Raw genomic sequence first — 13440 nt, 5'->3', positions numbered from 1 at the left:
GGTAAAAAACACCCCCCTTCCCCTCCAAGTGTCATAGCTATCCAGACCTAAACCCCAGGGCCCAGAATGCTTCTGTCAACTTAGCTACCATCACTCGGGGAGTGGATGTTCCTACACAGCCTGGAAAACCTCTTCCATTGGCGCAGGCTGTGTCTTCATTACTGGATCTCGGCAGTGTAGACATACCCGGAATTACCTTGCATCACCTCTGCCAGTAAAATTATATAAGTGCATAACTGCATGTTAGCGAAGCAAAATTATAAACGATTTCAGCACACGTGTACTGTGCAGTGTAAACATACTAGATAAGACCGTGGGAAAACTTCCATCCTACTCAGCATGGATAATTAGTCTACTGGACCATGCTACTTCTAAACACAGAAATGGAAGCCAGGACCTCCTGGCATTCTAATCCTGGCTGTGCCAACAGCCCCACCAATGCTCCAGGCACATCAGTTAAGTCTGGAAACACACAAGTTTAACATCTGATAGATATTTGCCTACCTCACAGGATTGTTGTGAAGCGGTTTATACAGAATCAGGGTGGATAAAAATCAATTACTTAAAAAAAAAAAAACAAAAACAAAAAAACAAAAACCAGATTTTTTTTTATTTAAAATCAGATTTTTTGGATAAAATGCTTTTTGAGGAAAAACTTATCTAAAGATAGTTTTAATTAAGATACATTATAACTCAAAGATCATGGAATAGGGATTATAAATTCTAATTCTATAGTATGAGACAATATATTCATGTAATGTTTAAGAAAAGTTTGGTAAATGAGTTCCAATAGTTAATGGATTAGGGACCCAATCTTATGGGGTTCCAGAGGCTTCTGTATAGATTATTTAGGTTAATCTTTCTATCTACCCAATGGGACTCAGTGCTCAGTCTAGAAGATACCATCAGAGATGCTTAATTTTGCAGTTCTTAAACTGTGGATTTGTGTCTCCAGAGATAACATGCTTGTTAACAGCAAAAATGCTTTTAAATAAATAAATAAATATATAGAAGTGAGAAATAACAGATCTCAACCCTATTGTCCCTCTGCAAATTTGGGTACACAGAGTCAACCCCTTACCTCTCTCTAAAAGTGCAAAGTTTCAAAAAGTTCAATGAATAGAAGATTGTTGGGGGCGGAATAGATCTGGACAAGGAGAAGAAGTCTGGATACAAATGTGAGAAGGGAGGGACAGGCAGTAGAAACAAAAGTGAAACTGTTTGAGCAGCATATTCCAGAAGTCTTGAGGTCTTTCTGAGTGTAGCCTTCGTTGATTTGAGATCTACCATACCATTCTCTCACTAGAAGGGAAAACCTATAATGGCAACAGGCCATAAAAGAGACCCGGTTGGGGAATATTTTAATGAAGTTCCTCTACCTGTGAAGAATATGTATGAAGGTTATAACCACCACCAAGAATGCACTTTTATGTAGAAATCCATGATTAAATCGAGTCTTCCTGACTAGTGATTTAAAATCAGATCCACCCTGTACAGAATGCACGCACACGCAAGCTAACGATTAAATGCTACTGCTGCACCTTTCAGTCAAGGATCAAAGTCATTTACAAACACTTTGTCACAACCCATCCTGTGAAGCAGATACATCAACCCCTTTTTACAAACAGGGAAACAGAGGCACAGAGATGAAGGGACATTCCCACGGTCACACACCACGGCAGAGACATTCCCACGGTCACACACCACGGCAGAGACATTCCCAGGAAAAGGAATCAGACATCCTGGTTCCCAGTCACACGCGCATAACACTGAAAAAATTAAGTAATTCCGTGGGCATGTTTCCTCCTTTACATACCAGATGCAAAGCCACGTGTAGTGCAAAGCTGCATTCTTTGGATCCTAGTCATCATTTCAGACACCCTAGAGCTCTCCTCTCCTGCCTCTGCAGTTAGGCTGTGAAAGAACAGAGCCGCCTCAGCTACTGAGGGAAGGCACCACCTCCACAACCCCTGGTCAGAACAGCAAGAGGCCTGCAGGCAAGGGGAGAGTTCAGCCAAACATGCCGTGTCACGGTGTCACAGTTCAGGGCAACTGCACCCGAATTTCCCTCTCTATGGCCCAGCAAAGGAACCTGCTCTAGGTGCCTGGCTCCCCAGCCGTCACCTCTCTTGTCGCCTCCCCCACTCCCGACTGGCCTATTTCCAGGCTGCACAGTTCCCTGCCTACATTGTGAATCCCCAGCAGTTCTGACTGTGCAGCAAGCCTGCCTGGCCTTCATCCCTCGGATGCTATAAACAGCGTAATTATCCACAGTTACCACACAGCCCTTTCTAAGCGTTATTCTTCATGTACCAGCATTAGACAAGACATATTAACAATAAAAACCTACCTGCAAGCTAATCGCTTACCAGAGATCACCCTTGACTCCAGCAGGGGCTCTGGGAGGTGAATGGTCCTTCAAACACCAAGCCCTTCTGAGGTCATAAGTACAGAACCGCCTTGGCTCAGAACAAGCACTGACTGAGAGTCACTCTTATCCAGTTTGAGCCTCTGATCTTGTCCGCACTTAACAGGTGATCAGCAGACAATGGGTTTCTCCTCAGGGAGCAGTTTCCAGAGATAAGAAGTTACCTTCCCTGCCTCCCAAGTACTTCCTAGGTATCCCACTTTGCTTGGTCGGTCTAGCCCATTGTTTCCCAGAGTCCTTTGAAGCTCATAACACTTCCCAAGGGTTTACACTGGTCAAGTCTCCTTGAGAAGTTACACACAATCCTACAACAATACAAACATTTGCATTTTCAATACAATGAGTTCTTAAGACTCAAACTTAATTCAATAAGGTTTGTCCACACTATTGCAAGGGGTGTCTCACAGGTGGAAGGTTGGTCAGAACAGGCTGAAATCTGCTTGGTTGTAAGGCTGACCTGATGAACTGTTTGAGCTGACTATATGGCTATACACTTAACCTCCATCTATTGGAGATGGCTGGACAAGCCAGAACGAGGGAACGTAGGTTTAAAGCTAACTGGACTCAAGCAAAATGATGAAGTGTTTGGAAGAGCAAATTGCTGCCATATGCTGAGGAGTCAAGCAGCACTACTGTGACTAAGCAAGAGCTGGACGCTGGGAAAGAATGCGCTCGTCATGAGTCAGTATAGTACTCTGAATAGCATCCCACCCTTTTGCGGGAGTGGGGGTGTCAGAGACAGGAAGAATGGCCTTGCAGTGGAGGCCGGGGACTGGGACTGGAGAGACCTGGGTTGAATTCCCAGCTCTGCCACAAACTTCCTGTGTGAAGTCAGGCAAGTCACTTATTAAGACTTTGTTTCCCATCTGTAATACAAACTTCCCAACCACTCATATTTCTGAGGCAAGGAGGGGCCATGCAGATAGCCCCTGGACCATGGTACTCTTTCCCTCCCCATAGAATGGCTACAGAGCATTTCTACCTATTATCAACAACAGCTTGTTTTTAAAACTTGCTCTAAACAGGACAGAGCTGGCTTGCAGCCCATTTTAGCGCTCTTCGCCCCCGCACAACCATGTCCAAGGTTCAGCAGAGAGCAAACAACTGCTTGCCCAACATGCGCCAGCGTCCTCACGAACTGGATAATAGAAAGACCCGCTGCATTTTGGTGGCGTTTCTTCATTCAGCAGGAGCAAGCTAGCTGCCAGCAGAACGTCCCACTGAAACTGCAGGCCTTGTCCTCGGTTTAAGGGGGCAAGTCCCTGTGTGTACACACACTTCAGTTTAGGGGTGGCTTATTTCAGCTTAAATAGATTCCTAACTGACTTAACCTAAGCCAAACTAAGTGTGTCCACACAAGGATTTCCAAAAGATTTAAGTGAAACCAGAGGAGCATTGTTTTAACAAGAAAGTCTCAGTGATAAGATTGAGCAATATAGAGAGAGAGGGGATCACACCTATCACCGCTTTTACTGCGGTGGTAAATGGCTCCCTGACCCTGGCAGCCTCCCACCAACCAGGCTATTTATAGCTGATGAGTGCTAAGTGAGCTGCTGAAGGTAGCAGTATCCATTAAGGAGAGAGGACATCCATACTGTTGCTGCTGAACCCGATAAGGTTAACAAAAACCCAGAGGAATAGAGAACTGTCAGAGAATCACAGAAACACAAGCACCACTCAGACCCTCGCTTACACACACACACACACACACACACACACACACACACACACACACAAAATCAGACCAACAAAGACACATGAAATTCAACCACCTCTCTCCATTCAGTTTCAGATTCCAGAGAGCTATTGTTGCAAAATGCTATTATCCCTATTCAGTTATCAGCCTGCACCCACAAGGACATTCCTTCCCCAGCACAGTTTGCTGGGGCTTTGCTTCTAACAAAGACATCAAGCTATAAATTTTTCAGTGGCTCTAGCCCTGTGCCCCCCCACCGACTAGTATTTCAAATGAAGATCTAGGCAAAACAAAAACCAAAAGGATGCAGAGGCCCTGGCTGAGGAAGCTCTTTGTGGGGGGAAAGTGGGAATAATCGATCCATCAGGATAACTTGAAACTGGTAAATGAGTATGGCTCTTTCCATTAGCCTATAAATAAATGATTGCTAAGTAATCAAGCAGCTGTAACCTTGTCTGAAAGTCACACGTGACCAGCTCTGCTGAAAATAACTTCCTAAATCTTTAAGGTCTTGGTAGAAGGAGAATGGACTTATTCTCACTACTTTGTTGCCTGGTGGCTAGAAAGAGGAATGGTCAGTTTTTATCGTAGTATCCAGAGAACACGAGGACTGTTCATCAAAATGAAGTAAGGAAGTGGGTTCCAGGAAACCTGTGTCAATCAGAATTATCCATGGCGTTGTCTACTCTTGGACTGCTTTAACTACATCAGTACAGTTAAAGCAGTACCCCAGTGTGGGCACCGTTACAGTAACATAAAGATGATTTATTCCAGTTAAGTTTACTCCCCCTTCTTGTGCCGGAATAAGTTATACCAATATAGCTGTGCCCATACTAGGGGTTGTACAGGTACAACTATTTTGGTCAAATGAAAGTCACACCACTAACCAAAATAGTTATGCTGCGAAAACTGAGTTTAGACCAGATCTTCACTTCTGCCCATCCCCTCCCAGTAGAAGAAGAGCCCTCTGTCCTAAAGGATGCTTTAAACATAGGAGAACCTTCTTTCCTTCCCATAATGCCCCTCCCATCTGGGAAAACCCCCTGGGCAGATTCAGTACTTCAGAACCCATGCATCAACGAGACCACAAGTCCCCAAGTTAATACAATCCCAGCTCTGCATCCAGATCTTTTGGGAGGCAGTTATTGAAATTCCTGTTTTTATTACCATCACGCACACACACGGGACAACTGTATAACACATCTCCCAACCCCCACTTACAGCTACACCACCACAGCTATTTAAGAAGATGTACCAAGGACAGCACCTATTGTCTTGAGGCTCCAGTGCCTCTTTCACATGGACAAAGAACCTGGAAGCCTATCTGATCCTCATTCAGCTGAGAAAATTATTTGTACTGTGACCACATGGCACAAAGCAGCCTCCTTCCAGCCAAGAAGTGAGAGTTCACAATGTGGTTATATAGGGACAAAGCAAGACACACCAATTTGGCAGGGGGAGGAGAGGGAGATCCTCACAGGCCTATGGCCAAGCATACTAATGAGCACTTAATCAACCCAGTAGTGAGATGCAAAGCTCACCACGGCCTTATAATTAGCTCTGAGCTCTTCCCCCTCTTCATTTGGATTTGAAGAAGGGCAACCAAGTATATTGCGCAGTAACAGATAGGGCCATGTCAGAAGAATGTGACATGTGACCCAAAACCTAGATTAGGCATAGAATAGCCAAATCCAGATGTTCCAGTTTCCGTCCTTGTATCTCATACAATGTGGAAGCTTCCCAGTGTTTAATTCCCCTAAACTTGCCTTACCGCACATGCTATCTGCTGGGTAGTCTTCTTATATGATACCATGTGGATATGCAGGACCCTGCTGCTTTACCCTACCTTGGCTTTAGAAGCCACTAAGATTGGACTCTGAAAAAAGGGAGGGAGGCATTGGAGCAAGTTCTAACAGTGACTCAAGTTTCGCTTTCGGCCTTACAAGTATAGATTTGCTTGAGCATAGAAAAGAAATGTGCCAGGCTACATTTATGCATCTCTCCCCGGTAGGGTGACCAGATGTCCCGATTTTATAGGGATAGTCCCGATATTTGGGGCTTTGTCTTATATAAACACCTATTACCCCCACCCCCGTCCCAATTTTTCATGCTTGCTGTCTGGTCACCCTACTCCCCCGTCACTGAACTGTGTTGGTTAACTTATGAGGAGAAGGGGGGAGATATTAAAATGGCCATTCATTCACACTAGCGTAAGATGTGCTTTAGAGGGCAAAGTGAGTTAGTCCCTACAAAAATAGAGAGCAAGTTCCAAACAGAGGGGCAGCATGAAGAGACTAAGCTGAAAACAAGCCACAAAATCTGAGGTTGTCTTCACTGCAAAAAAAGCAAAAGAGAGTTTTCACATCAAGGTAGCTTGATGGAAGGCAGGGGGAGGGAGATTAAGTAGGGTTGACCTCAACTTGCCATAATCGAGGTAACTACTTGTGCCTTGTCTCCATTTGGGATTTTACATGGTTTGCTACCTTGATGCAAAATAAAAAAGCCACACTCACCCTTTCTGCAGTGAAAGCATAGCCTAAGAGGAAGGTATCAGCAGGAGGAAGTTAGAGCAGAGATTGTGCAGGGTCCTGAAAGTGAAGGACAGGAGCTCAAATCTGATGTGGTAAGGGGCCGGAAGCCAGTGCAGCAGACTGTTCAGTATTCTGAGCCTGGAACATCTGTACCGAGTCTGGCCGCGTGCCCTCCCTGACTTTGTTACGAAGGGTTTTTGCTTTTAGCAATGGTATTTAGTGCCCATATTGGTGTGGTTTGTACAATTATTTGTAAACTGAGAAAGTCAATAATGCCAAACTTGCACATTTCAAAGTGAGCCCAGGGATCCTGGCTACTAGAATTCATCCCCTAATTGCACACTGGAACTAGGTGTTCTGCTGTTTTGACAACTGCACACTAAAAAAAAAAAAAAAAAAAAGTTTGTGGTCTTAAATATCCCATTACTGAAGTTCTCATCCAGCCTCAGCAATGGGTTTTTGTTTGTTTTTTAACTCCAAGTTTCAAGACTTCCTGTTCTGTTTTTAACAGTTTTCTATTACATTTAATTCAATGACCCACCATAATTTGACCCTAGAGACATCCTTCTACACACAAAAGTCTCCTTCAATCCCGCAGCTGCCACTCAGCTTAGATAGGTGGGTCTCACCAGTACAAAACTTATTAGCTACTTACTTTGGAAGACTATTCCTATATTCTCCCCCCCCCCCCCCCCAGTGAAAGACATGGTTTGATAGAGCAATGCTTCCTGTGGCATTAGTGGAACGGACCAGTAGGCTATAAGATAACTACAATCATTGGGCAAGAGCTTGCCCTGGGTTGGTTTCCACTCCTGTTCTAAGGCTCTCAAACTTTCTCCAGACTTCGGACTGCATCTCAATAAAAATATAGTCTCTTGGACAGACCCAAGCAATAGCATGCGTCACTCCCCCGTTCGTCCATGTGCAACAACATAACATCCTTGTGGTAACTCCAGCAATTGCTTACATGGAAGAGCAACCTTGGGGAAGTAGTTTGCTGTCTAATATAATGTAGTAGCTGGAAGTGAGTCAGCAGCACGTTGACACGAGCCAACTCTGAAGACCAGCAGCAAGAACTCCACAGACGACGGTTTGGAAGCCTCCGTTCTCAGACACTTATTCACTTTTTATATCCCATGAGCATTACCCTCGATTGCACAATCTTTTCAGGAGCTCATCATACAACTGGTGTCTAATTAGAGCCCTGCCCCAGCACTCTACAGGAGCCATTCGTGGGAGAGATTAAATAACTCTCCCATTATTAGTCTGCTCACGTGAAGAGCAGGGCTGCCCACTGGACCGGTCTCCATCTTAGGTGATGTCTATGTCAAGGAAATTTGCACCAAATCAATCATTGCAAACTTCCCCTGTAGTTATTACACTGTTGTGACTTACCCCTTTGAACACCAGGTGTAAATTGCACGGGTGCAGCATCTACATTAGGGCTTTGCACTGGCATAGCTGTACTAAAAGAGCCTCACTGATGCACGCACATTGGCACCGATTTCCCTCATCTAACCAAGCCCTCGAGGACTGGGAGCAACTTGCTCATCTCATCCCCACCCCTGTCCCATTCTCACACGTGTGAGTAGTTGAGCCCTGCTTCAAAGGGAGAGATGTATAGGCTGGTTTAGAGTTCCAAGTCAGAACCTGCTTCCATCCTTATTAACTTCCAGCTGCTCTTGGACTAAGTGCTGCTGGTGCAGGAATAGCGTAGGTAAGCACTGAGTACGCCAACCGCTCACCATATCAGCCTACCATATGAACCGACAGGCAGGTAATACCTTCCCCTCCCCGGCACCACACACAGAGGAAGAAGCTGTTGCTACCCTCTTTGTTGCAAATGCAGCCACAGTGAATGAACAGCATCACATCAGCTGAAGAATCAGCTGCATCTTCAGCAACATTTACAAGATAAGACAGACCTCCAGGGCAAGCAGCCCACATCTTTGCACCCGGCAGGAGACAATGGGGACACTGTCCTCAGCAGCTATGCTTCATTTCACTTTTAAAAACCCATGGAAAAGTGTGACAAGAAGTACAATACAGTGCAGTGTTAGACCAGAGCCCAGATAAAAGAAATGGAGACAAAACTGAGTCTTGAAAGTTAAAAAGACTGTCAGTCATAATTACATCAAGTTGAACGCATGGTTTATGGGATTTTCTCCTGAACAGTTCTGGGGGAAATGTTGAACAATTCTACTCCGCTCCTTCCCCCTCCATGAACTATGACTCAAACACTCTCATACAAATAAAAGTACCCTCAGGGTCCCCTATAAATACCACTGAACTATGAACATAAAATAAATAAAAACTTACTGGGTTAAATGCAAGACTCCTTGAACTTGAAAATTAATCAGTTTATGCAGTGTTCGCTCCACAGCATGCAGCAGCTTATGTACAAATCCATAAGGCTAAGAATTCCAGTGCACTAACTGGCTCAACTACAACTCAAATGCCTTCATCAATTCGTAACCAGCCCATTTTAAAGTGCATCATTTATAGCTTATTGGGGGGAGGGACTGAATATTAAACCAACTCCTTTTGTGTCCAGGATCCATGTGAAGCCACCTGACTCCACAGGAGGACAATACACCATTACAGCAAATTAGTTCCTGGCAAACCAGACCACAGCTTAGACACATCCAACATATGGGATCCAAAAAACAAAAACTCCCAATCACATTATAATGCACTTCAGTGATCTCTGAAGAAACAGAGACAACACAGTAAGCTGCACCAGCACAATCCCCCTCCAGGGGAATACTCTGCTGTGAAACAGTTATCATTCCTATTGCCTCTGCAATACAAAAAAAGATGAATGGGCAGAAGGAGGGAGGAATAAATTACACCTTAATATGTCAATCATGTTAGTTCTTGATAAAGCCAGAAAAGCCAAGACACGGCTAGGCAGATTGACAGAGCAGTTCCATGTATTTAGCATTTAAATATCATCCTATCAAGGGGGAAAGAGTCTTCCATGTATCAACGTTTAAGTCCCTCTTGAAGGTGCCATTTACTTTTAGATTACTTTATAAGAAGTGGAATGGCTGCATCTTATTCTCAATGCATTTCATATCAACTGGCTCTGCTCACAGGGCTGTCCATCCCCCACCCCTACAATTGTCATCCGCGGTCTCATTCTACAGTCCCATGTACCCAGATCCCCCGTTGTAGTGAATGGGAATTCTGCACATGGACTGCTCAGAGGATCAGGCCTTCGCCTTGCAGGGTATAAATATGGATGAGGCAAAACAAAAAAGGTAAATAAGTCTTATAAATATATAAAATTTAGTTACTTTTTTAAATCAACCCTTGCCCTCCCCTATCTGTCTCTGTCCTGCATTGCCGACAGGAGTAAAAAATTCAATCCCCTCTCAGGAAAGTTGATTGTTGCCATTTTTACAGTCACTTAGGGCTTGTCTGTACTTGTAAGTAGCGTTTCAAGTGTAAACAACTACACTAGAAACAGTAGTGGGAAACCTCTCCCACAATTCTCCCATGGATCCAGCCCTGTCTACAGAGGGGCTTAGGTCGGTATAATTATGTCTCTCAGGGGCGTGGATTTTTCACATCCCTGAGACACAAGCTATGCCAACGCAAGTTCCCAGTGTAGACCACCCTTAGGTCTTATCCGAAAGGATGCTTTAAGCAGGACAGAAGATAGCCCATTTACAATGAACACCAGGCTTAGGTGCAGCTCATGACATGTCAGGTTGTTCATTAGCCATTGACTCAGTCAGGAAGCCGCAAATGCCAAATGAACTAGGAAACCCCCTGATGAAGAGCTCTGCGAAAGCTCAAACGCTCGCCTCCTTCACCAACAGAAGTTGGTCCAATATAACCTCACCCACCTGGTGTCCCAAATTAACTGCATTTCATCTTTACTTGTCAAGAGTATTTTGTCATGGAAATGACAGACACCAGTTATTTAGAACCAGGCTGAAGTCTTCCTATACTACCAAGATGACCATGTTGTAAAAATAACCATGTTCGCTAGACTTGCAGGGTGTGCTCCCGAGACCATTCAGAGCGGCACTGTAAGGCACACACTTAATAAACAAACCTATTTCCTTAGTTAGTTTAAATCTCTGAATCAACATTATCGGTGTTTGCTTTTCAAATTCACACAGGGCTACAGCAGATGACCTCTGGCCGTTAAACATTTCCTTGCATCCCAATCACTTGGGTTTTCTGATAAAGGAAATAAAGCATTTGCCCAGGTCCCCAGCTGACAGCTCTGAGACAACTGGCACTTGCGATTGGCCCAGCTAATCTTAACTAATTTTCATATGAAAAGGACACCGCCATTCACTTTTGCCCTAAGGTGAAGATTACTATAACAGAGCAGTTCAGATACAACAGCCCCTTTAAGCTGCACAAACAAGGGCATAAAGTGTAGAGGAATCAGAGTTGGATATTGTTTGGTTTGGGGGTGTTTTTTTTTATTTATTTTATTTTATTGGTAAGATTTGCATTGAGCTAGTTCAGTTACTAGAAGAAAAAAGTTCTTCGCCGTGAATTTGGAGGGGGGGGGGGAGGAAATCCTCATCCCAACTAAGTTTTCAACATCCAGTGTTTGCACAGCAGCTGCATCTGGGACTGGGGGGAGAAGGGAAATAGTGACTGTTGGCCAGGAGAGGAGATGGAGCAGGAAAGTGAATTTACCCTCTCAGCAGAAGCTCCAGCAGGTGAGAGCTCCCTCCAAGCGGGATGTTTTGGGGGAGGCGGGAGAGAGGCCGGCGCACAAGCGCGGTACTTGTCTCTGCCCCTAGTGTGGGCCGCTACATAGGAAACCGAAGCCACAGAAGGTGGGAAGTGAGCGAGGACCGGTCCCTAGCCAAGTTTCCATTAACCCCTTCGCAACCGACCGGCTCGACCCCGCCTTTCCCGGGCTGCGGAGGGGTTTCCTGGGACGGGCAAGGGACGCCCACCTTACTCACCCGCTCCCCCGGGACTCTCCAGCCCATCCCCCCGCAGCTTCAGGGGAGGCCCCTTCCCCAGCAGCCGCCTGGCTGCCCCCCCCCCCCCGGGGGCGACCAAGCACCCACTAGCCCCCCTACTCCCTGCCCACCAGCCCGTGGCTTGCCCTAGTGGCCCCCCGCCGGGGCTCGGGGACGGGGGAGAGGGCGCATCCGCCACCCCCCCAGCCCCAGCCCCAGCCCCGCTCGGGCCCCGGGAAGCCCCGCTTCTTACCAGGCAAGCCCGCCTCCCCGAGCAGGGCTGCGTCCTATCGCTCCGGGACTCGGCCCCGGAGCATGGCAGCGGCCGAGGCCAGGCGCTCCCCGCTCCGGGCTCCGCTGGGGGCTGGTCCGCGTCCTCCCCAGGCAGGGCCGCTGGGATGCCAAGCGACTGCGGGGGGGCAGGGGGGGCGAGGGGAAAACCAGCCCCACCCCTTGCACGCAAGCCCGGCTGCAGCGCGTGACTCCCCCCCGGGACAATTTCAGGGCTGGAGCCGCACTCGCCGGGCTCCTCCTGGGCGCCAGACGCGAAGAGCTCCGGCCGGCCGGATCACATGGGCCAAATAGCTCCCAGCTGCCGCTTGGCACCTCCCCGCTCCCAGCCCCTCCTCTCGGCGGGGCGGGGGGGACCCGCGGCCGAGCTCGGGAGCCGGAAAAACCCTCTGCCCAGGCCGGCTTTGCTGCTTCTGCCCTTTGCCGCAGAGCTGGGTGTCCAGAGGCGAGACAAGCCCCCCGCTAAAGCGATCAGGGAAAACGTTCTCACTCCAAGGCTCTGGAAAAGGCCGCCAAGGGGCTGTGGCATCCCCTTCCTTGGACCAACAGCTGTCAGGGATGGTCTAGGGGGGCTAGGTTTACTTGGTCCTGCCTCAATGCAGGGGGCTGGATGGTTTTCTCAAGGTCCCTTCCTCCAGCCCTACGTTTCTATGCTTCTGTGAACTGGGGGGTAGGATCAGGGGCTAGGAAGTGATGTAAATCCAGATTATTACTGGATTGTGGTGGTGTCTAAAAGGCCATTGTGCCAGGCACCCTCCAAACAGATACGATGAGTTTGCAACCCAAAGCGCTAGATCCTGTAAATACTTATGCACGGTGCTTAACTACACTACCCTGGCTAGTTCCACCGATTTCTTTAGGTTTCAGAGTAGCAGCCGTGTTAGTCTGTATCCGCAAAAAGAACAGGAGTACTTGTGGCACCTTAGAGACTAACACATTTATTAGAGCATAAGCTTTCGTGGGCTACAACCTTTAGGACACCTCCGGTAGCAAAAGTTGAGCACACGCATAAGTGTTTGCAGGATGGGGGCTGCAGTGCATACTGCCGGCCCCAAGCATTCACAGGCCACAAGTCAGGCCCCATAAAATCAGGAAAATGGCTTAAAAATCATGAAATTTAACAAATAATTATCGGTTCTTTTTATTGGCTTTCTCGTATTTGACCCTTTAGATTACACCCAGGACACATTTTCAAGCTTTTCACTCTAGCCATGAAAGCTAGAAGCTTACTTAAAAAAAAAGAAAAGGCAGAGATTCACACCTACTCACATGATTCCAGGAGTTGGGATTTTGAGAAAAATACCAAATAGGATGAGAGTTGGCAATACTGCAGGGTAAAAATTCTACTTGTCTAATTCCTTACCTATGTTACAAATAACACCTTAGGTTATTAATGCACAAAGAATTTTTTTTTTTTTACTATTTATACACTGTTTATTTTTATTTATTTGTGGACAAATAAACCCAGTTCCACTTTTGTTTGTGAACTGTCTAGCAGTGGCAAACCCTTTAGTGGACGGTGTATTTAAAAAAAATTAATTAAAAAATAAA

At 46.3% G+C, this 13440-nt stretch overlaps 1 protein-coding gene across 1 annotated transcript in view; it reads right to left on the bottom strand.

Moving 5' to 3' along the window:
- The window catches only part of SPSB1 (splA/ryanodine receptor domain and SOCS box containing 1), a 71718-nt gene extending 59590 nt beyond the window's left edge, over window positions 1-12128 (bottom strand). The window contains exon 1 of the mRNA XM_024204348.3: window positions 11852-12128. The gene's annotated coding sequence lies outside the window, so the exon portion shown is untranslated. The remainder of the gene's footprint in view (window positions 1-11851) is intronic.
- Between the last annotated feature and the right edge of the window lie 1312 nt (window positions 12129-13440).

The sequence above is a fragment of the Terrapene carolina genome, unplaced genomic scaffold (assembly GCF_002925995.2).
Source record: "Terrapene carolina triunguis isolate 2854851 unplaced genomic scaffold, T_m_triunguis-2.0 Scaffold714, whole genome shotgun sequence".
NCBI lineage: Eukaryota > Metazoa > Chordata > Testudines > Emydidae > Terrapene > Terrapene triunguis.
This window is presented reverse-complemented; position numbering and strand designations above follow the sequence as displayed.